The 25,487-nt window shown below is 31.7% G+C and overlaps 1 protein-coding gene across 4 annotated transcripts in view; it reads left to right on the top strand.

The window, feature by feature from the left end:
- Positions 1–25,487, top strand: part of LOC106105459 (cAMP-specific 3',5'-cyclic phosphodiesterase) — a 242,934-nt gene that overhangs the window by 82,320 nt on the left and 135,127 nt on the right. Inside the window, exon 1 of one of the 4 annotated variants that reach the window (XM_013285769.1) lies at positions 21,968–22,107. The exons of the other annotated variants lie outside the window; for them this stretch is intronic. The gene's annotated coding sequence lies outside the window, so the exon portion shown is untranslated. Of the gene's footprint in view, positions 1–21,967; positions 22,108–25,487 lie in introns of those variants that run through there. 4 annotated transcript variants of the gene reach the window in all.

Here is a 25,487-nt window from a genome sequence, read left to right as displayed (position 1 = left end):
TGCTATATGCTACAAATATACACGCACACAAAACTTTTTTATACATAAAACTGTAAGAGTGTTTGAAGTTGTGTCAGAAGTACGAGTATAACATATGTCTTTTCTTTACTTCCTTATTCTATGAGTACAAACCCATTGTCCGGCCCACTAATAGATATTGTTGTCTTCTGCGGCACTTGCCCTGATATTGTTTTTATATAAAGCACTTTAAAAAAAAGTTGGGTCTAATAAACAAAAACAAACCATTATCCACTTGCCTTTATCGCTTACGGAGGGTCGGCACAGTATGTGCTGCTCTTCCATACATCTTTATCAGCCGTCATATCTGAATCCACTCCTTTCTTAAGCATATCCTCTTTCACACAATCCATCCATACTTTCTTCCACTACCTTTGCAAGGGAGAACCGAAAAACAAAAACAAACCAAATATGTATTATTAGTGCAAAATGCTTTGACATATTCTGTAATATTTATCCATTATAACGACCACTAATTGAAATAGAATGTTCGCTTCTGAAACATGAAATTGCTTTTCGGTTATGTGTGTATTCGCTTTTAGCAAGTTTAGGATACGTTTTCCCTAACATTTTTGCTGAATTACATTAGAAATTTATGTCAAAAAACTAAAGAAACATGCGCATATAATACATAATGAATACAGAATTAAGCTGATGTTTAATCTCTCGAAACAAAGGATTAATTTGTAGTTAATAGGATTTACACTCCGATAATTCCTTCTCGTTTGTTTTGGCTCCATAGAATATTAATTCTAACAATTGTAATACACTTGCTTACATTAATTTCTGCTTCATGTAATTTAATATTTCTATTAACCTTGTCTGAGAGTAATAAAAAGCGCATTATTTTGCACTTCGCATTCCGTATTATCCGGACAAGTGATCGGTCATGTCTGTGCTCGAATAACCGATTATACAATTGAGTGCACGACAACTGGTGGTTCATAGATCGACCTAAACTGTTGACTGAATTATCCAGTTTGTATCTAGGCCGAAACTACGTTATATAGTCATGTTACTTTTCTTATATACAGTAGACCTTACCATTGTACCGTTACTTTGAACACGTAATTAATTCGCTGAGATGTGCTTAATGTTCATTAGCACGAACTAATATTGAACATTCTCAGGCGGTTTGCTTTGAAGTGCAATTAATGTCTCAATTACAAGTGTAGTGTGCGTAAACATGTAGATAATTGCTGACAATTGTTATGTTCTAAGCTTTCTGATTTCAGTTATGAGAACATTCTCCCCCCATTATTACCCCCATACATTAGCCGTTATACATGAATTCACTCCCTTCTTACTCATATTCTCTTTAACTAAATCTAACCAACAATGTATAGCAAAGTGCATGGTTAAAACATTATTCAAATATAATGCTTTTATATTGTAATAAATACACGCTTTGTTTAGCCGGCCATTTTGTAAAGTGATCCTAAAGGCGCGTCCACAATTAGTTGTAATCCGGCCGCAAAGCCTCGAGTCACGTCACGTCCCCGCCCAGCTGCCTCGCGTAACAAGATTTGCATCGAACTGTCTCAAACAAACTTTACAAAACATCAAGCCTCTTTGTGTTCGTTTTGTTTTATGTAAATACTCATTCTGTAAAAGTACAACTTAGCTTTTTTTTAATATTATTTTAACATGTACATTTGTTTACATCCTTTCCTTTGTTCGATGCTGAAGAAACTGAGTGGACCTAATGAGTGATAACCTCTAAACGTCACATAACAAAACTTATTTATGTATTGTATTGCAACACAATGTTATGTTTTTATCCATTTTGTCCAATTATAAAGTTTTATCAGTGTTTTTTGAATTATTCTTTTGAAAATTTACGGAAGAATATGGAATACTTTTCCTCGCTTCATCAATATTTACTTCAAAATTCGGAGTTGTTCAACAAAGTTTGGAGATGTTATCTTCACTCGCATATCGTATGTGTCTGAGAGTGTAAGAAATCTTCACAAGTATTCTGCCCATAAGGCTTCTTTTCCTGATTTTCTTTAACTCACAAACATCTGTTCGCTTTTATATTTATGAAAAAGTTTATTATTAATTAAAATGTTTAACAATGTACGTCTAGCAAAAGCAGATTTTTTGACTTTCTCGTTATTTTGAGCAATCGACTAAGCATACTTGTTATGGTTTTTTAACACACATTCCAGTAATGACTTATTTCAATTTTTATTGTTTCAGGTAAGTCATTGGGAAGATGAATTAATCGTAGTTTTGCTACGACATGAATAACTTACGTAAGTTTTACAAGCAAACTTTATGGTTTGAATGTTAGAAACGTATCTTTCGACTTCATTATCATCTATATTAAAATGTTAACATGTATTGTTCTCACAAGAACATAAAATTTTACTTGTGATTGATTTTAATAGTAATTTTAACGTAGCGTTATTAATTAGGCGACGATATATAGCAGTATGTAGGAGAAAATGAGCACAAAATTGTTCACATTATCAAAATCATTAGCTGGCTGTATTAAGCCCCGCCGGCGCCGTTGCTCTCTGAACTTAGTTATCCTTCATTATCCTGATGGAACTCGTTAAATAATAAATTGTATTGTACTTTGTTGTGACCGACAGCGCCCTCTATCGGCGCCACCGTAAACGATAAACTCATTAAGTTGTTAGGAAATTCAATCACTTTGTATCAAATTTCAAGTTTAAGTTAGTTAAGCTCAGAGAAGTTTTGACACAATAACGTTTAAAAAATAAATTAGATACCTACAAGAAAATTACTTTAATGTAATTTGCATAAAGTAGATAGTAAAAAATATGTGTAAACAATTTCAAAGAAATTTTTCGAACTTGTTTCCCAAACCGTTACTCGGCATTCTTCCTTAATTTCCCTTTCTTTATGATCTTATTCATCTCTCCACATACTGTATTAACGTGAAAAGGCCACGGTATTTTATGAAAGACAAAATAATGCATTTCGAACAAAAGGCCGGGGGTGCTGACGTACATTTGCTTATAGAAACTCCGTAACAGTGCCCTTATTCCTTTTTATAAAATTGAAGAAAATCCTGCTTCTTCAGCACACTATTTAAAGTACTTACAATATTTTCGTATTTCTTTAGTTTCCACTATGAAAAACCTGCTCAAATACACGTTATTTACTTTTTTCTTTAATAGTTCTATGGTTCTAGAGAGATAACTATGTTTTCGTACATCGGTCTTTAATTGAATTTATAAATAAAATAAAATTTTGTACATGTTATGCAAATTTAATTCGAATTAACAGCTGCAGTTTCGTACTGTGTCGTAAAAAGCTGCTTTTAATTATGGTAACTAAGATTACGACACTTCAGTAAGGTTCATTAAATGGAGTTAGATAATATTTAATCGATTATTATATTATTATTATAACTTAACATATAAATCATACTTCATACTAATATTATAAATGCGAAAGTTTAGACGGTTAGATGAATGTATGGATGGATGTTTGTTAGAGTTTGTAGCATAAACGGCTGAACTGATTGCGATGAAATTAGGTATAGATGTAGAGAATAGTCTGGAAGAACACATAGGCTACTCACTTTTTTTTTTAATTTTACGCGGACGAAGTCGCGGGCGAAAAGATGGAAGAAAAACTAGTCTATTTAGTGAAAACGTAGAGAAAATGACTTCAGTGATTTTTAGTTTTATTGTATTTATTATGACTGATGTTAGAATGATAACTAACTATTGAATAAGGTCTATTCCCTTTCGGATGTCAAAGACAAAGCTTATTTAGATATTCATCAATACATAAAGCGTATATATCGTGAAGTGAGATATTCAATAGAGAGGCTGCCGGTTGTAAATGACACGGCGCGGCAGAGGCACGGGTGCTCGCTGAATTTCGTTATCCTCTATTGCCCTGATGGAGGTCGTTAAATAATAAATTGTATTGAATTTTCCTGAGCCCAGCCGCACCAATTAGGCTCCCATCGACCCACCAGAATGAAATATGAACCCGCCAATTGTCTCTCTTGCGATTTTTAAAGGGCAACGCTTTTTATATTGGGAAATCAAAAATAAAACTTCAAATTAATTCGCCTAGAACGGGCATTGATAGTCCTTCATAGTATGTTGTAAATATATAATCGAAACAGTAAATAATTGTCGCTGTCTTCAAACAGTTTTTGATCAGATAGTTTATTTTAATACCAGTGTTATGACATGATCTCTTTTCTATTACCAAAAACCTGTACATAATTTTTTTGTCATCTCGATTTTTTCATAAAGCACGAGAGGGAACCCGATACGTTTTTTGCAAATAACTTTTGACAGTAGAAACACATGCTCTACGTTCTGGAGATGACGAAATTTCGACTTAAATTTCATAATACGGAGTCATATAGGTACGTAACTTTAAACAAGGAAACTCCAAAATCCGTGCAATAAACTTTTCTCGAAGGAAGTCTTATAAACATTATTGGAAATTAAACTTTTATTTTCCCTACTTTGCTTAAGTTTTGCTTCTTAAGACGTCTTAAAAAAGTTCTTACGAAACATAAATCGATTAGTCGTAATTCGATTAGGAAGTTTCGAAATCGGTTAGTGATACTAAATGTTTACTAAATTATTTACGAAATAACAGTCTTGTAAATAAACACTATTAATCCGCTGACTACCTTGTTTTGGAAATATTTCAGTTTCCTTTTAAATGTAATGTTAATTTTTGTGTTTGGATATAGAAGAAAGTATGGATGAATTGCGTGAAAGAGAAGACGCTTTAGAAGTAAGTGTGTTTAGAAAAGGCGACTTATAGAGATGTTTGGAACAGCAGCACATACTTTGCCGACCCTCCATAAGGATAACTGCAGCTTGATGATGATGTCCATTTGACGTAAAAGTACATACAGAAAATGAGAGTGATTGAGTGTCGACAAAATCTAAAATACTATTATCATGAAGTCTGAGAAGAATTTCGCTTCATTGATTACATTTATTTCGTTAGTTAGATCGTGATGTATACCTATATCATCTCAAAACCTAAAATTGATATTGTAATGACGTTATCTCATACGAAGCAATGTAACAACGTCAATTTACAAGATTTTCATGCGGCAAATTCGAGCGTATCTAATTTAATTAACTTTGGCAACATTATTTCTTATTTCCACGTGACTGAAAATAGACACGAACAAAAAATACTAAACTATTGTAAGATAAATAAAGTCTAAAAAACTTAGAAGTAAACCTTTTTGATTAAATTCCTTTGTTAATAAAACAGGGTGTTATTAATAGTATGCATGCCTACTTGAAAATTCAGAAGTGTCTGTACGAATTTTCTCTTTTTTAACTGTTGAGTTTATTTTGTGTAATTTATTTTAAGTACTACAATATTGTTTATACTTCTATGGATATCCATGTTTACTGCCCCCTATTCAACAACACAAACCCTTCAAAGGTTATATAAATCAGCGCCATCTAGGATTGAAAGTTGAAACTTCTTGGAATCGTAAATCTTTGATTTCAGAACGTAGCTTCGTTTCAGAACTGAAACAGCGGCGCGGTTACTTAATAGTGCCTCCGTCGAGGCATAGATGTCGCTTTCTTAATATTTTTCACAAAGGTTTGAAAATATTGGCATTTATTGCAATTTTTAAATTAAAATAAGGTAACGACAAAGTAGTAGCTACAAAATATTTTTACTAAACTACAAATTCAAAATCAAAAATTTAATAATCTTCACGAACATTTTCGATGTCCACAGTAAAAATTTGTTTTCTTAAACAAAATTCAAATAAATTACCTACGGCAAAATGAGTAAGAACCAATTCTGCGAAACCATTCCAAGTTGTCTTTATGCCAAACATTTACAATTTGAACAATCAACAGTAATTTCAAAGTAAGTTTGAGCATAATTTGACAACAAAAGCAAACCAAACAATCTAATAGGTAGCAAATGTGGTAGTGTAATGTAGAGATATATTAAGTAAATTGTTGTGGTACAATGTTGTTAGAAAGTAAACCTACTGCAACCTGATTTAGTAATGTATTGGTATCTAATCGGGGGTAAGAAAAGGTTGGTGCAGAACTAAGTATAATGTATTCATTTATTATTAAATCACGAATTCTACATATGTTAAATACATTTAAAGGAAATAATTTAAAATTCGTATGTTTAACGTAAAGAAAGAAATTTTGATAGAAGTAACTATTTCTCGAAGGTATCGGTAGAAGAATGGACAAATTGCTCCTTGGAGACACGTCTGTTCAAAAATTCAATTTCATTCTTATATTTAGAACTGTGTCTGTGAATGCACTCGAACACTCGCTCCAAATAGTTTTAAAATTCGATAAAACCAACTGCGTTCATTTTATACGAATTGGGTGCATTTTCTAGTCTACGTGATATTTATTATGAAGTCACAAATGTTATAAAGATAGAAATATTAATTTTAGCTGTCGTAACTAATACAAGACATTAATAAATAATTTTTCAATATGCAATTCACAAATCATGAAATAGTTTAATATTGTTTTAGTATCATTCTGAGAGCTCGGTCAACATTTTTCATTTCCATTATGACTGAAAAACTTCGAGCGAATACATTAAAGGTGAAGCTCATAACGTAAATGCATTGCTCCAAATGATATACCGTTGAAAACTTGCCCTGTACCAAGAATGAAGCGAGCGTCAACACTTTATTTTCATCATGAAGACGTTATTATATAAAAACATAGAATTATGCAAAGTGATTTTAAATTGAGACGACTATAGTTCTACGATATTTCTATTAAAATTTGTAAATTAATACATTTAAAATTTTCAAATATAAGTTATGTCATCCAATAAACACAATTTCTTAGATATTAGAAAAAGGATACTTTGACAAAATCGCATTTACTAATAATATTTCCATTAATCATACTAATATCATAAATGCGAATGTTTAGATGGATGGATGTGTGGATGGATGTTAGAGTTTGTAGCCTGAACGGATCTAAATGCAGTTTGGCATTGATGTAGAGAATAGTCTGGAAGATATAGGCCACTTTTTTTTTTAAATCCTTGCAGTGGGAGTCGCGGTCGCAAGTTCTACTTTATATTTTAAAATTATACATAAAATTTATTGGTTTAATTTAAATTGTCTAATTTCATGTCATCTGTCGAGATGTTGTATAGAATTTAAGGACAATAGATATGTTTACAAAATTTAATCAACAGTACACCGACATAGTTGAGTTTACTCCATTCAATTCCTTTTGCGGACTCAAACCAATTTACTTGAAATGTATTGTTTTAATTAAGTGTACATTGATAACATCCAGCTACACGAACTTTGCTTTATATCCGTGTTATTTACCTATTTTATAACACAAAGTAAATACAATGATCATTTCATTGTCTTTTATTTGTTCAAATGTATTATGAATACATCATACAAAACATTCTATAGGTATGTATGTGTATAGATGTATTTTGATGAGATAAACAAAACAAAATAATAAAGTAGATTGGGCATAGATGTTTACCGACGACGATGTTTACCTAAATAAATTCCACCATCTGAACACAACTTTTTGCCTAAGAATCTTCGTAAAAAAAGGTACTTTTTGAAGGCTTAAACCTCTTTATTAGTATTACGTTGTGTACTCTGAAGGCATATTATTCCCTGTATTTGTGAACATTTTATTTTTGAGTTGTTTTCATGTTCTCGGACATGTCGGGCTAAGAAGATAAAGATGGATAGCGGATCGATATAATTAAGAAGAAAGTGACAGTGATAATGATGGATGAAGGCAAAACTTTATTGACACCACAAAGAGTGGGATCTGTTTAGAAATGAGATTATATTACAGCTAGGATACGTTTTTATTAGGAACTTTATGTACAGTAGTTAAATCGGCAATAACGACTAATGTTGGTTACGCTTAACCCTTTCCCCGTTTTCCTCAGTTTAACTATAATTGTTGCATCAAGTATAATTTAATAAAAAAAGTATAGACGAAAGTTATTTATTAAAATAAATTTATATCGTCAATTTAAACCTGTATTTTTATAATATATTAGAACTATGTTCATGACAAAGAAACTAGTTTAACTGAAGTTACTCAGACTTTAGTAACAAGAAATGCTCCACCTTCGAAGAAGTTAAACAGTTTGAAAGAACAAAGGCAAACGCTATTTACGAAGTTCGAAGTCGAATTATATAAAACTTTTTACTGTCATCCTTTTTGTAGAATACAAAAAATCTTATTTTAAAAGTAAATCACTGGTAATATTAATTACTGAAATATTATTATAAGTTAAACATTATTATCGGATCAATTTGAAACTGCGTAAGTCAAGGACATCAAGGACAATTAGTTTTTCATAACTATGGTTTGACCAGTATTACCAAAATCATATTAACAAGATAAGAACGTAAGTATAAGTCAACGGATAAGTTTAGAGTGTGGAACATTCAGAATTGTAGCAGACAAATAGGAGCAAATTACAGGAAACACATTGTATGGAATCGGAAACTTTGCCCGTTCGCGGTGCGAAAACTACGTAGTAACATAAACATTGCAAATAAGGGTTATACCGCAACATGAGGTACTATATTTCAGTAATGTGTTATGTAAATTGGGATATATGGAAACTCAAAAAAAAAATATCCGAATGAAATAGTACTTACTTATTGACTGGTAGAACTGTAAATGTAAACAAAAGGTATAATCGAAAATGGTTATAGGCTAAACATAAATCAATTTGTCATGGAATCTCCAAATACGATTTGATTTATGACTATTTCTAGCTTGTGATTTATCGGCCTATAAGACGTAAGTTAATAGTTCATGTAATTTATAGCCTAGCCAAATATTAAGAACAAGAAAAACCATTATTGTACAACTATAAAAAATTTATAGGTTAGCTTTTCTATTTACTGTTCTTAAAAATAAATGTTAAAAAACTTCGTTTTATTCTACACTTTTGATGTATTTTATTTTAAGAAATTATAACAAAACTATATGTAGACCTGTTGGCTATGGCCTAGTTGTAGTAGCTAGTATAACAACAAATGTGACCAGATATGCTCCCAAAATACGAACCCGGGACGAAGCTTAACAAATAGGTGTAACCAAGCTGACTAATTAATCTTATTATTGCCATAATACGTAACAGATTTAATCTATTGTTGTAGCCGCTTACACGCTTGGTTTCAATTAATTAATATTGCAACAGATGTCAATAATTTGTTTGGCAATGCAAAGTGTATTTAGGCACATAGATAAAACATTATGGTAACCGTTTAGGTGAACCATAAATTATACAACTAACGTTTCACTTAGATTATATACATCTTTTCTTCGACTTTACCCGTAACATTCTTATATTTTAAAACTTTAGGTACATGTATATATAATCACCTTGTTAATTAAAATGTTTACTGTGTTACTGTTCAATACAATCAATGGTTTAGTGTTCACACGACATCTGAACTTCTGAAGTCTAGCGGTAACGTGAGGTCTTCGAGTTCCTTTGAACATATTAATTTGTGGTACAACGCTGAACTGTCAACTGAGTAGAGCAATGTGTATCGATATTATTGCTACTGTTTCTATATACCAACTGAAAAGGAAGTAAGGCTTAAAAAGAGTATATAAGGCTATACTAATATTAAGAGGAAAGATTTGTGTTTTTGGATTCCTGTATGTATTGCAATAACTCAAAAACTACTGGGCCGCTTTAGGAGGGAGTAACTTAGGCTATATTTTTTCTTGTTTTTGAACTTCACGCTGGCGAAGTCGCGAACAAAACCTAGTTTATAATAAAGTTAAAACAATGCTGTTATCAAAACTGTAGGTACAAGAGTAAATTCCAACCGTTAAATGTACCAACAAACGTTTGCCAGATTCCAAAGGAAATTAAAGCCATTAATTTGCTAAACAGACACGAGTAGGACATTACCACGTGTTTATAGGAAAATAAAATGTGGCCACAATAACATTTTACTACCCTAATATATCAGTCGCACAAAATGTTTATTGTTTTTGGTTACATCGATGTTTTTAATGTTGGCATTACTTATCTTAATGATGGTATTTTAGTTACAAATTAACCGCATTATCCACGAGGCATTAAAACACAATTTAATGCACAATTTTAATGAAAAAGTTAACTTTTAATCTTATTAGATTAAACTGGAATTAGCGGAAATATTACTAAGCAGTTTCTAAAAAAAACTACATAAATATTTCATATCTGTTTTGATACTGTTGTTCTCTTTTTATTTTAAAATGCAAAAATACTTTCATCATAATTATCACCAGCATCATTCTGTTTCAATTTATTGGGTTGATGTATTTTTATAGTACGTAGTGTTTCAAATGTTCTTCATACAAACTACTATACTGTAGTCGTGTATTTTAGAGTTTAAAATAATTAGTATGAAAACCTCAATGGCTGAAACTGTATGTAAATGTTAAAGCGGGAGAGAACCGTTCTCAGCTGCAACAATTACGTAAGCCCGGTCGATAGTCAGAGCAGCTCGAAAGCTGAACGGAATTTCAAAACGTTGATGGGTTAACTAAAATTGTTGCAGTTTATAATTGAACTACGCAAAAACCTAAAAATATGTTAAGCAATTTTTTAACTCTAGTTTAAGAATAAGTATCTTATAAAGCCTGATAAAAGGAACAAAGTTTTATAGCGATTTTTTTCAAGTCAATTCTCTGGGTTCATTGTATATAAAGTTCGTTTGCGGTTCAAATTATGATGAATGTTCGAAACTCTGCTGCTCATTACCAACAAAAGTTTTTAAATGTTTTTCTTAGACTATGCAGCATGTTGAAGAACCTTACTAAGGTTCTTCAACGTTATAAGTATCGATATTACATTAAACCGCTTTATGTATGTTCCGGGCTTAATACAAGAATATTAGTATTGTAGTAGGTGATTTAATTACGTTTTTTAACTCCCACAAATAATCATACTTCTTAATTCAATAAACAAAATATGAATCACTTATGAATAGAAAAAAGCAACTCAAAGCATTCGAATAAAAAGAAGAAATAAAAAATATTGCTCACTTTGGATAAGTTCCAATAACTGGAAGGTCGTTTATTTTTATGTTTGTATTTAAAATGCAATGATTTTTGAATATGCATGATGGTCGAAATCAATTGAAGTACCGCAACAAGATTGTGAAAAAATTATGAATAATAATTAACTAATTGTGACATTCCCAAAATGTTTCCTATCGTGTCATCTATTGTTACTCTTCTTTACCGTTTTGAGTATAACATTTTAAAGAAACTTTGTTACTAACAAACTTCTTTCTTTAGTCGGTTATAGCATAAATATTATTTTCGTCATTAAGAAGACGTCATATAATTTTTTTCCGAACTAAATCTCCTAAGATGACTAAAATCTAGTCTGGAAAATACGAAATTGGAAATAGATCCAGCTAAAATCTCTCGGATTATCACATTGCCACAGTAAAAGGTATTGATTGGACTGCACCGCGCCGCCGGCTCACCTTCATTACTCCACTAATTAAAGTACAGTCGCACTAATAAATGAGAAAAGTATTGGCTGATATAACATTTCTTAAGAACAAATGAAAACTAAGCTGGTGAATGACTTGTTTTTAAAGTCAAATTATATTATTCTTATCACTCGGTGTGTCTTTATTGCTGTAATGCTTTCAATATCAACTATGATACTAAACACGAGAGGCGCGGCATGAGGCAATAGACAGTGCGATGATTACTTCTGTATTTGATCCCAATAACACTTTCCCATTTGTTTCGATAAGTCCATTACTCATGCTAATAGAAAAGGACTTCGTCATTCTTTCTTCACAATCTTAATGTTACATTGTATATATTTTTAATCTAATTCTAAGATTCCTCAAAAAATGTCAACGTCTTGGATCTTTGCAATGAGAAATGTATTGAATAAAGTTCGCAATAAATGTGAAGGGGCTATCTCCTCAACATTTAAAGTTTAGCGGAGGACTGGTGCACGTTGAGGGAGAGCGGGTCGATATCAAACTCATCCAACGTCCGGTGGAATTCACATCCCAACAGCAAACAATTTTGTAAAAGCCGTCTTACTTATTTCCTATTCATATCCCGAAAGTAATTCTGGGAATAATGTGTCAACTTTGATATTTAAACGTATTATTTAATAGAAATAAAGAAAGCCTACAAATTATTGTATGACATGTGATTTTAGAAAAATTATAAGGAAATATAATAGCAAATAATAAAATAATACCTTTAGTCTAATCTTACCAGAAGATCTTTTTCATAGATTGTTTATTCCTAAAATTTACAAACGCTTTACTTTTCCTCAAATGTTCAAGATTTGTAAAATTAGATTTCGGTGTAGATGCCTTTGGCTAAAATAATAATCAATATTCGGTTACAAATATTCGTAAATCTTGGAAAAAATAAAGGCAGTCCCTGAGTAAATCTATCAGAAACAGAATCTCTTGAACATAAATTTCAGAAGCTTTTCGTAAATATTTCGGAAGGAAAAAGATCGTGTTATTTATTTGGGGGTGGCTTTGCACTATAACGATAGCAGTGATGGATGTTTTATTTTGCGATATATTCCTGAACACTGTAATGGAAATCATATCATTGGCGTGGATAAATAGATGTCCATTTATAAGTAATTTTCTTAGTCTTTTAAGCTTTTACGTTCGGTGGTACATAATTTATTTTTACGATGAAAATCAAGCGAATAATTGTTTGAAACTAAGTTGTTCTGTACTTTGCCTTTGTTCTAGAACTTTCGATTCAATCGATTATTAGTTATGGTAATACTGCCATAAACACAAAATTTTGTCCTCTTCAAATCATATGCTGTAAATTGTAAAACTGCTTCACTTTGGTGCTCGTATCAAAGCAACTGTGATGTATGTTACGTAATAGTGAATCGATACGAACCAACCAAACTGATTTCAACAAACGAAAACAACAATCTTTATTCCCTTTGTTGATATCCATTTCAAAAGTTCCAGTCTTCCCCTCAAAATCTTTCCAGTAGAAAGGGATGAAAATAAGAAGGCAACTAGTGAGAGAAAGTTAGAATAAGTCTTTTGGCACCGTACTCCGTAATGTGTAGTTGCCAGTCATATTTACACACAAAATTTTACGAGCCCCGAGCATGGTTACAAGAAGAATTCATTCATCATTTGTACGGCTGTAAGGCCAATCTAACGAAGCCTACAATAATATTGATTCGTGCGTGCTCTTTGTTCTAAGAACTACAAAGGTTCATTGTATTCGACATGTTACTAGCCTACTTTACTTTGAGATTTAATAAATAAACTAGCTGTTGTCCACTTGGATTAAAAAAAAATCTTTGGTATCCTAGGTGTTCTTCCAGTTATATTTCTATGCCAAATTTCACCGAGGAGCATTCCGGTGATACGTAGTAAGGGAAGTAACAAATATCCATCCATACCGGGTAATATCGGTATGAAGTATGATTTAGTCAATCCAATTCTTACAGGGCTTCAAAAGATTTTTTAATGTATTGCTAAACAACGTAAATCCTAGAAATGGTAACTATACCTTTCGGTATAAGTTTGCTCAGCGATTCATTTGAGTGTAAAATTGACTTCCACTCGTGTCTAATGAAGGTAACTAACAAACCACTTCAATAGTTTCAGAACTCACAAGTACACCTACTCAAAGCTCGGGGACGACGTAAGTTTGCATATTATTCGAATGCAAAGCTTTCGAGATTTCCGTTCGTTACGAAACAAATTTTGTCTCCAAGTCCATGACAATTTAAAGGTTCTTATGTCATTTTAAAAATTCCCTTTTGCTTATATAAGTATCACATAAATGGCATAAGAAAGCTTTTATAATAAATTCTATCATGTCATTTTTAATAAAAATTCTTCAAGATATTTTAAGATATAAAAAGGATGGAGATAATAAACGATTTCGTACATGCGATAAAAGAAAAATAGAAAAAATGTACTGTGTAATTAATTTATAAACAGTTTCCATGTTAATCTGATTTTCATAATTATGTATGTATAAAGTGGAAATATATTTAAAGGCAAATTGCGATTTCAAAATATGAAACTGACTTCCTCTTGTTCCGTTATTCGTTACTCCCACACTGTGGTTTGTATTAAATTTTAAATTAAGCAGAGATTTGGTAGGCGTAGCAATTTCTAAGACAATCGGAGCCGATTTGAAGTAAATTAAATGCCTTCGCGAAAATTAATTGCTAATTCGTATTACGTTTTTCATAGAAAATGTTTTTAGACTAAATTTTAATCTATAATAATGAGTAGATATGTGCACGATTTATTCCAAGCGTGTAACGAAAGTTTTTTTTATTTATAAAATGGAATATTTTTCTTCTAAGTTTACATTCTAAAATTTACTTAACATTTCTGTAATTGAAAATATTTTACTTACGTTTATCTTACTTAATAGAAATTTAAAACGGGACACGTTAATACATGAGCAAAAGATTTAAATACTATGTACATTTTACTGGAAGTATGGAAACATTACGTGTAACAAAAAGGTGTTCTCGTATTACAGACAAATAAAAATAAACAAGCCATTTAGAAATCAAAACCTTGATGGCGCAATCAGCGTGACACTAGTAGCATAAGCTGCCAATAAGTGTCTAATTTAAGCTTCAGGCAAAGAAACTTTACAGTATACTTCCCGATTAACTTAAAAAAACTCTTAATTAGCACGTTCGCTGCAACTTATATTTAGCCTTTGCTTAGTTTGTGGCTCTAGGCGGCCAAGGTCAATAGTTGCAACGCACTTGTGGTGCGGACTTTCAAAGGTCTAAATGTTTTCAGGTAATTCAAACTGGTAAAAAAAAATCTACTCTCTTTAAATAAAAACCACTGAATGGGTATGAATATTAAAATTGGCCATCTAGTCAGCTACCAAGAAACATGTATACAAAATTAAAAGTATCTATGTAAAAGTAGGTAATTATATATTAGTTAATATATTAACTAGATAATAACAATACTTATTTCATTTTAACAGGTAAGTTTTAATTCAACGCTGACGAAAATAGCAAACCCTGAGTCGTATCTCTTCACTCACACTCACGGTGCTTGAGGTAAGTAAATTTAAATGTAAATTTTCCAAATAAAAATAATCTTTCACACATATAAGTCCCAAATCTTTTGATTTACATTTGGGCCCACAGAAAATGTTATCTGTGTTCCACAGATTAAATTAAATTTCCAACATGAAAGAGGAGTAACCTATTTTCATTTACAAATACGTTATTCTTATTGTAAGGGAATAATTATTCCACTAAAGCCCCAAAAAAGCAAACTAATTTGTACGAGATGATCCGTCTACTGATGATCCGATCTTTGCCTCTGGCATCGCTTTTTCGATGTCGATTTTTTTTTACTTTATCAGTGTACGTTTTGATACATACAGTTTTACGGCAAACGGTTTGCAGTCTACAATCTACAAAGATTAAGTGTAAATTAATCATGAAAATATAATGGAATTCATATTATTTTAAATGTTATTAGGTTTAATATAGGGAGTAAAAGAATAATTCCTATAAGATACATATGAATGCAATATGCATATTACATTATTTTTATAATTTATATACATTGAAAATATTCAAGTATTGAAGGGATTAATTTAATGCGGACGGATTATACTACTTCGGCATCTCGCATGATTACAAATTTATCGATGTATTTGTCATATTATAAAATATCCCTTAAAAATTTGCAAATTTAACAGTATACATTTTCTGTTATTGAAACACGTACAACTTATCAGTACAAATAGAATGATTACGTAAGATAAAACCTTCTCGAAACCATTTAAACTGACTACATTGTAAAAGGTCATGAAACAATTACCTACGAGTGCAGTCTTATAAAAGATACTTCGTAATTACTAGACTGTCTCTGACAATGCTACTATAATTACGATGAATAGTAATACACATAAATAATCTCTTTTAATAAGTGCATATAATTTTTTAATAAAGCAAAAGTTTTGTTTTTAAAAAGTCCAGATAGTTCCTTATCATATTCAATTTAAAAATATAATAACAACGGGAATGTAATCGTTTTAATGAATATTTAATACCAAAATTTAAAAAGCGTTTTGTTGGCAAAGACTTTTTTTTACATCAACGTTAACCGACGTAGTTCAAAGCCAAACTTACTCGCTTTAGCTTGGCCATGTTCCATCAACCTGGATAATTCTGGTTTGTGAATTATCCACAGGTGTCCCAAATGGCAAAAGTAGGTTTTAACAAAAGTGTCACCTTCACGTAACGTAGTTTTGTAAACATCATACCAAAACCCATACCAAGCACTTATTTACAATGTCAGTTAAATAAAATATTAATAAGTACTGGATTTCTTTAAAACTTGCTAAACTATTCTGCTTTTTCATAAATTTAAAACACAATACTATTGAGCCTGTATTTAACCTTGATTTGTTCGTAATGAAGTAAATCGTGTTACGTCAAATAAGTCTTCGTAAAAATAATCCTTTAGACACATCGTCCATAATAATCTATCCTCAAGAGTGTCGGCACGACGCATAAAGAATATATAATAACTTAGTTTTAATTTATAACTTATTTTGTAACTATGCTATAACATAATTGTTACCTTGTAAGTTAACAAGGTTCGTATTATTTTATTTGTCTCTTAAAGTTAGTCAAACACACACCGTAAATTATAATTTCTACAAACAAGGCCTATGCTTTTCAAACTATGAACGATTAACGAGAACGGTACTTACATGATTCTTTTACAAGGTTCACTTTTGAGATGCTCAAGGCTGTTGACATAGAAATACATGGAAGCGATTTTAAAGTCACTTTTTAATTAAATACAAATATCATGGCATTTTTGCAACATACAAGAATGAAAAACGAAGAAAGGCCTTTTAATGTTACTCTAAACTGAGACAAGGGAAGCCACTGGTCATAGTCATTTCATGTCTATTATATCACCACAATCTATATAACTTGAATATTAAAGACGCAAGGCAAGCGCTTGAAAGTAATTTCGCGGCAGTTTTCATATAAGAGCTGTAACTATCTACACTTTCCCCGAGCTCTTCCAGTGAGACAGAACATCGTTGAAGAACGTGGAAGAGAGCCAAAGCAATTAAGTCGCGTATCCGCACGCTACCGTTTCTTTGTCATCTGTTCACCGAAGTATTGCACGAGATTTTTCGACGCCTTTCTTTTCATTTTATTGTTCAGAATCAGTAGATTTTTTTATTATTTATGTTACTAAAGTTTTACAGTTTAAACAAATGTTTATTAGTATAATAGTATACATTATTTACATTATTACTTCTTGTTTTTTCATAAGCTGCGTGAGCAGCGGAAAAATTACGGTCTCTAATCTCTGATGAAAACCTTAATCCAGATGGAGTCATGTTATCTTTAACGTTTAAATTATTATTACTGTTCTTCTATCTATATTGTGACTTAAAACAATGACTGCTGAACAACTTTTATCTAAAAGATCGCTGTAAACACCATCAGAGTAATGACGTTTACGGAAAGTCCGTGTACGATACGACCCTGTGAAAACGCATTTGCATACAAAATCTGTAACTTCCAACCGCCGTAACACGGATAAAGAAATATAAAAACAGATAGCCTCTCCCGTAAATTGCCAAAATAAGTTTGCATAGCCCCTCAAATTGCTTTCGCCAAGCCCCGAATTTGTTTTATTTGTTAGTTTTCTCTTTTTATTTAAGTAATACGCGTGTAGCGTGAGCTGAGTTATTGGTGCTTAGTAATGTTTAAGGATGCTATTTGTTTGATCGACGTAAATATAAAGTTTTGCAAATGTTACTATGTTTGGAAGATTTTCGTCCTACTGTAATAGCCTAAACGGTTATCGTGGAAGTGTAGAAGTGGGCACAGTCATTCGGCCTTAATGATATAATTTCTCAGCACTGTTTAAGAAAGCTCGAAAGCACTTGGTTCTTCATTCCCTGTTTTGAACAGTCGGCTCGGCTAGTGGTTACGTCAGCGCCGGTCGATAGCAGGCGCACCCTGCGGCTTCAACATCCCGTCGGCCGCAACTTTTTAATACTTTCCCGAGTTTTCGGTCCCACCATTATTGCCAGTATCATTGTTTTTATTTATACTTGTTTTAATTGCTTTTTTCGCAGGCGGAAAGTATTCCGTTGACAGTGCCAATCAGGTCAAGGTCATAAACAAAGCATTGGTTGAACCTTTATGAAATTTTTGTATTGTTCTCTATACATGGATAATATTGACCATTTTAAAGACCATGACTCTGATGAATTTTAGAAAAAGCTTGTGTTTTGTTAATTTACAAAACGTGACGATATCTATCTGAGGTATGAATTTTCAGTTAAACATAACTTCTTAAAACTTAAATGAGAAACTATTTTAACTTCTCATTCTAATTTGAGTTTACAGGTAGAATTAACAAGTTATAAATTCTAATGAGGCGAACTAAGTTTGCTCATTTTACATATTCATGCAGATATCTTAAAACAAAGAAGTTTTGATTGCCTTTCTCGTCTATTACTAAGACAGAAGATGGACTATTTCATATTTTCACCTTAAATAAATTAACTTTATTTTTAAAAATTTTATATAATTAAATGATTAAGATACACAAAATACATTTAACAAAAGTGTTAGTGAATTTTATGTCCTGAAAAAATATCATTAGTATGGAAAACCTCTTAATCGAATGGATTTACGTATGTTTTATCAGAGTATACAACTTAGATGTAATCTAGACACTTTGTTGCATCTCAACAACATCTGGTACTGTTTGATAGCAGACATTATGGTTTTGCAGCGCAACTTGGCCAGATTCCATACACTTAATTTATATCTTTGGCTTTCCAAACTTTCAACAGGTGTGGCAAATCTTCAACTGGAATTTAGGAAGGATTTAAAATCTCTCTCTATTATTATTTTTTTAAGTTTTATCGTCCTGAGCTTTCTTTTACCGTTGGAAAATTGCAGAATATACAAAACATAGATTTTTTTAAGTAAAAAATATAAAACCATATCTTACGTATAATTTGTTAAACAATGATGTAGATAATTATGTACCAGCAACATGTTTAAAATCCTGTTATCTTAATATAGAAGCGAGTCTTAAACTTAAGCTGTATTCCTTTCCTGTAATACACCCACTCGCAATTAAGCCGCAGCGATTCCGCCCTAATACTCTCTTCATTTTTTGGAGATTGTTCATAAGAAGGCGTCTATTTTTATATGAAATAAAAATATAAAAGACTACGATTTACGTTTTGATTTACATGTTATCCATAGGAATCTGTAATATGTTGAGAATGTTGGTAGCATTTTAGTAGTCAACGTACGACTCTGCAAATTTTGCAGAAATGAGTTTGTCTGAACTAACAAAAACCGCCATAGTTTTATACAAACATGCTCGCTCGTTGTGTGCAATGCAAGCTGCAAGGAGTTGCAGTTTACTAAGAGAACGATTCAAGATAACTCGTGCTTGTCGAGTTCATTGTTTATCTGCCAATGTTAAGAAATCTTTTTTATAATTACTTGTTTGTAGTTACACTAGCAATATTCACTGACAGTTAATTAAACTTGTATAACACAATACTATTCTGGTTATCTCACATAGTTAAGACATTTAATTTTAATTAAATTAAATTAAACAAAAGGATTTTCTAATCAAAATATAATAGAATTAAAAACTATTTAAATGTCGTAATAGATTGACATTGTAGAATATTATTAAACATTTGGTAATAACGTTTATGGTATTTTGTGGGCTATGTTTACGATTTTTTGGACGTAACTTTGTTTTGTCATACAGTTTTCTATACTTTTATATAACTTTAGTATTTGTGTAGGGATACTGCATCCAACAATGGAATATTTGCACAGTGTCTGGCTGTTCTACGAGTTTATGTGACAAATATTTGCAAAGGGCTTTGTGATTTAGGGGACAGCCCCGTTGGAAAATTTTCATTTTAAAATCCTTCAAATATATGTTTAAAATTAAGATTATTCATGTAGTTAAAGCGCAAATTTTTCAGTTAAATATTATTTGATGTAATAAAAGATTACGTTAAAGCATTTTATGGACAAAAATGTTTGTAAAATTCTGATGTTTATACAATTTTATATATATATACAAGTTTGTGAAAATGAATATGTACTGTAGGTACGCTTCATTTGTCTGATTTCATTATGCAAATGGATGTTACCTCAGCGCTAAAAGTGAACGAACTAAATGTATTCGAAATGCATACATATATAGTTAGATAAATGTATTGTCATCTATTTTAGGACCTTTCTACGATTCTTTTTTTTTTAATGTTCTTTCGTAGAAGACAAGGCAGTATTAAAACTTATCTGACTCGAAGGACCAACCCTATATTTTTAAACAAATTCAAATTTAAACATTATCTTTTTCAAAAATAATTAATATACAGCCCACAATACGTAATCTTGTACGTTTATGCGATGTTCGGAAAAACTTTTTTGTTTTGATTTTAAACTTAAATTACTTTTCTATTTGAATGAGTTTATTTGATAATGAAATAAAGTGGTGGAACGGTGCTTTGAGGTTCAGTTTAATTTCTTAAACCGTACCTTATAGCCACAATAGAGCAACGTTGAGGAAGTATGTCTTTGTCGGAGAAGCGCATTCACTGTATTGTACTGGAACGTTCATATATCGCTTGAATTTGCAAATAGTTGTCAAAAGCAATATAAAATTAAATATACTACACTATAGTTCAATAGTAAAAGTGTTATTCTACGAAATATGCTGTGATTGTTTTTTATAACGAGAATATCTGACGGGAGTTTCGATAACAATTGTATTATAATTATTGCAGTATTATTTATGATATATTAAAGTGCAGTGCAGTTGGATTTTATACTCCTTTTTTTATTTTTATTCACTGATTGTTAATAGGGGATATGACACGTACAGCTGAGTTGGACGATTTTATCAATTTAGTGACCGGTACGTGCACACGTTGCTACGTCAATGCTTTTAAATGTATAACATTTTAAAAGAAATGGGTATACTACATAGACCGAGCGTATCGGAGCTCTTTTCAAATTTCTACTGCATTCAGTTGCTTGATTACTTTGATAAGCTACACTCTATTCATAGTATACAAGTTTGCGCTCTATTCTATAAAATATTTTTATAGCTTAGTTTTATTCATAAACTAGTTAATGGTGTCGGGTCAACTTTATTAAATTAATAAATAACGAATTTACTCTCAGTAAAAAAACATCTTTTTAAATATTTCATTAACAACAACCACAAAAGATTAATATGACAAATGATGTAAGTACATTTAATTATCTTGTAGGAAGCAGCACATTTCACTAAGTGTGGATCAGAAATTATACGAGTTAACTTTGTATTAACAGCACTCGTACCTTTATCATTGTGTGAGATAAGGCTATTAATTGCAGCCGCGTGCCACAAACAGAGTCCGCTATCACAAGCTGTAAGTGATACTCGGTAGCTCATTTTTCCGTTTTATCAATATACCCGGAAGTTGGGAGGGCACTGTTAATGTCTGCTAATCGAGTGACTGTAGGCCTGCGAAATATGCAATCTGTAAAAAATGTTGTTTCATAGCTGACATCAATTTTGAACCTAAAGATCTTACTTGAGCTAAAAACTAAATAGAACTATATCTATAATGCGTCACTGTTCTCTTTCTGACCGTATAACAGAACATGGTATACAACGGCGTGTTAATATCAATGGGTCAACTTGGAAATATTTGCGTTATTAACGGGTAGGGGATGATTCAGGTCGGCGCGCCCCTGGCTGGCGAGGCGAGTGCTACTAGTGTTTCTAAGGGTCCGCTACACTCGAGTTAGACCGCGCGCGCGCCCGTCTCCGCTCCCGCTACCTCTTAAGAGACGCGGTAGACGCAGCAGCGGGTCGCACATCGCACTGACAGTCCTCTCCTAACCGCGAGTGAGCGCGCTGCCTCCACGGCGCGCCCTCTGATTACGCTCGAAGCACATGACTCGAAATGTACCCACATCCGATAACGGACGATTAGCAATTAGTACCGCCAAATAGCACGCGCGTTACATTGACATTTCACTTTTATCGTGAGTTTCGCATAAGTGAAATTTTTGTACAGTGTATATGGTATTTTTAATAAATGGAATGTGTTGTTAAAACGTAACCTTGAATCTACGATTTACTATTTTTTGTTGATGCAAATAATTCTTAACACTGACGTGGTAATTATTCAAAGAGTCGTTGTGTTCTGTTGGGTTTTTAAGATGATTAATTTTAAGTAAAAATAGAGGTTAGAGTAAATGACCGGCTGTATTGTTTAACGCGATGTCTTTATTCATTGCCAATAATTGATTAAGAATGTGTGTTTTCCAAACCGGTTTTTTGTTTACGGATACGTGCTGATAGTGACCTTGATTGAGAATGGAAACAGTGAAACAAAAGTAGAAAAAAACGTAAGGTAAAGTATTCGCAATGCTATTGTCATAGACATCGTATTTAACACGTTTTTGTAAGAAAAAAAAACTATGAACATATTTTAAACTCTTTAATTTATTTTGACAGAAACACTGCTACAGTAATTTGTTTTGTAGTGTCAAAGCAAATTCTTTTTATTCAAACAATGGGACTATTAAATTACTCAACAGTAACTACAGAGCGTAAACTAATTCGGGGTTACGAGTATAAATTAGATAATTTCCACCAGGTCTTGTTTAAAATTTTATTCTACATTTAAAACGCTTACTTATACTTTACTGCTATAATATTAGGAGCAACCTGCATTTGTTTTAGTCTTTATAGTTGCAATCCTCATTAAGAGAAAGGGTCGTGAATTCGTTATTTTTAATACTCATTGTAATAAATTGGATTAATAGCTTCGTATTTTGCACAGTATGATCGAAGTGTTTTACAATTAAATATCAAAATTCACACATCAAGATTAACTTTTGTTCACAGTCTACCGATGTGACAGGCCATTAGCCAACATGTGCCATGATAATATAAAAAAGGCATGACTAATCAACAAATGAGTTGAGATGAAATTGCATTACAGTTTCTTGTATGTGAAGAGGCAACCTATTAAATACAGTTTTTACAGTGCTCAGCGCGCCTGTAAAAACTATCTTAATGGTTAAGATCTCGCGAGATGCAAATCTAAAAAAAGTGTCGAAGATTAAAAGAAAATGAGTTCACACCTTTACTTTCATCGTATTTATACTACATCGTATTTATCAGATGTCTTTTAATTGGGAAAATAAGGGAGTTTTATTTTTGAATAGCTTAAGTGAGAGTTGCGTACTAAATTCAATGACATTAGAAGAATTAGTAATGTCTTACTAGATACTAGTTTATTAACTGATTTAATATTATTTAAAACAGATTTTACAATTGTTAATTCATAAATTCTGAAATTTCTCTGCAAAGACGTAAAAAATCTTTTAACGCCACACTCTTATCAAAATTAACTTTAAAAAATTATATGTTATTCTTTATATTATTATTCTAGTAAGTTTCCAAACGCATTACTCGGAAGTGTTTTTTTCTGTTACGGCTTGCTCTCGTAACTTGTCTGTGAATAATCCTTCGCTGAGTAGGGACCATTTTCAGTAATAGACATGAGAAGCCTATCCTCTAAGTATATGAAGCTTATATATTTACAGCTTTGGATAATATAGGTTAGTGTCAGAATCTGTATATTTAATTAACTTGGAATTTGTTATATAAATGTATAATGTAACTAGAGGTCGAGTGCTACTTCATGAAGGCAGAATTGAATAAAGTTGCTTATAATATTCCCGTGTGTATCAGCTAACTTTCCGTCAGTCTCGTAAAATACCTTTAGATAAAAAGACAATAACACTATTGAATTGTTCTTTTGATTGATATTATGAAGATGAGTTTTATAGTTCGTATATACTTGTGTAAAAGGTTATCGAATGCATAATTCACATCGTTTATCAAGCCTTTCAAAGCAGCGACAAAAAGTCGTTGCGTTCTAACAAATGCGAACGTGCAAAACAATTGATGTAAACATATTATTTCACGCATTGTGATTAAATACGGTATTACGATCCGCATGGGGTACGCCGTTAGGCCGAATATTTTGACGTCGTACATATCCGACATATACGTTTGTCACCGGCAAATTGTGAACCATGGTCGTTTGTATTTTCACAGAAAAATCGTAAACACTCTACAAATTGTACAACGAACGGATTAATTCACAAATTTTAAATTCTAATAGTTGTACCATCATCAGTGCCAATACTCAATACTCCGCAATTCTTTATCACTTATACAAAAAATGGCTGACAATTAAAAAAACAATTACAAAATAACGATATGTACCTACTAAATTTGTTAATGAATATGTTCTGGTGCATTCAGTGTATGTGATTTACCGACTTAACAATTTGCCAGGGCATTTTATAAACAGGCGGAGTACACGGTTTGCCGGTGACATGTTTACCCGTTCCAGACCATTTCAGATTTATGTCCTGTGACGACAGAACGTCGCCGGGGATAAAATTCTTTTAGGTGATATTGCCCATTCCTTCTCGAGGTCTTCTATCAATTCGGCGTGTCTAAGTACAACCGACTATATTAAATCACTCGATAAAATGTCACTTATTACTTTGAAGTCAAAAGTCTATCTTTAGTTTCTAGATCTTTTTTGGTTAATAACCACCTTGGTTGAAATTATTCGTAATAATTATTGCGTCTATATATTAACGTAGACACCATAAATATTTAAAAATATTTTAAAATGACAAGATTGTTGTTTATTATAAAATAAGCTTGCTCGTCTATTTTATTAATATAACCATTCTACTAGGTTTATCTTTACATCTGCCTACTCGATTAATCTAGCGCATACTTCATGCTACATTTACACTCTTATTTCCGCGCCAATAAAACTATACAACATCATTAAAAACAATTTATAACCTTAAATGTAAGTTGTACTGTATTGCAAATATTTACTGGAATCAAATCTATAGGAAACATTAAAAAAAACAATGAAAGCTATGTCTAATATTGGATTAAATTGTTTTTTTCTTTTGTATACTTTTAAAATGTTAAATGCATAATCCTTACAAATTTATTCGGTGGGATTAAATGAAGTGACGAGGATATATGTCGACGGAGAGTTTTGCTGATCTCCAAAGGGTTCGACGTGACAATAAATTTGAATCGAACATTTTATTTCCGAGAGAATTCCCCGTAACCCTTATCAAAGTGTACGTGGAATGTGGTAACAATAATATCAATGTTGTTAAACTGCTCCATATAACTTTGTTCTCGTTTAATATCAAGTTGAATGTTTTTTTATGATAACGTAATGTCGTAGTTATTTCTATTAATAGTATTGATATATTTCATTCATATCTTATTATTATTTTAACTTGTAACTACTATACATACGTTTGGTTTAGGAGGAACATTTTAAAGATAGTATTTAATTTGA

This window comes from Papilio polytes, unplaced genomic scaffold (genome assembly GCF_000836215.1).
Source record: "Papilio polytes unplaced genomic scaffold, Ppol_1.0 DF822845.1, whole genome shotgun sequence".
NCBI lineage: Eukaryota > Metazoa > Arthropoda > Insecta > Lepidoptera > Papilionidae > Papilio > Papilio polytes.
Note: the sequence above shows the minus strand (reverse complement) of the source record. Positions and strands in the feature narration are given on the sequence as shown.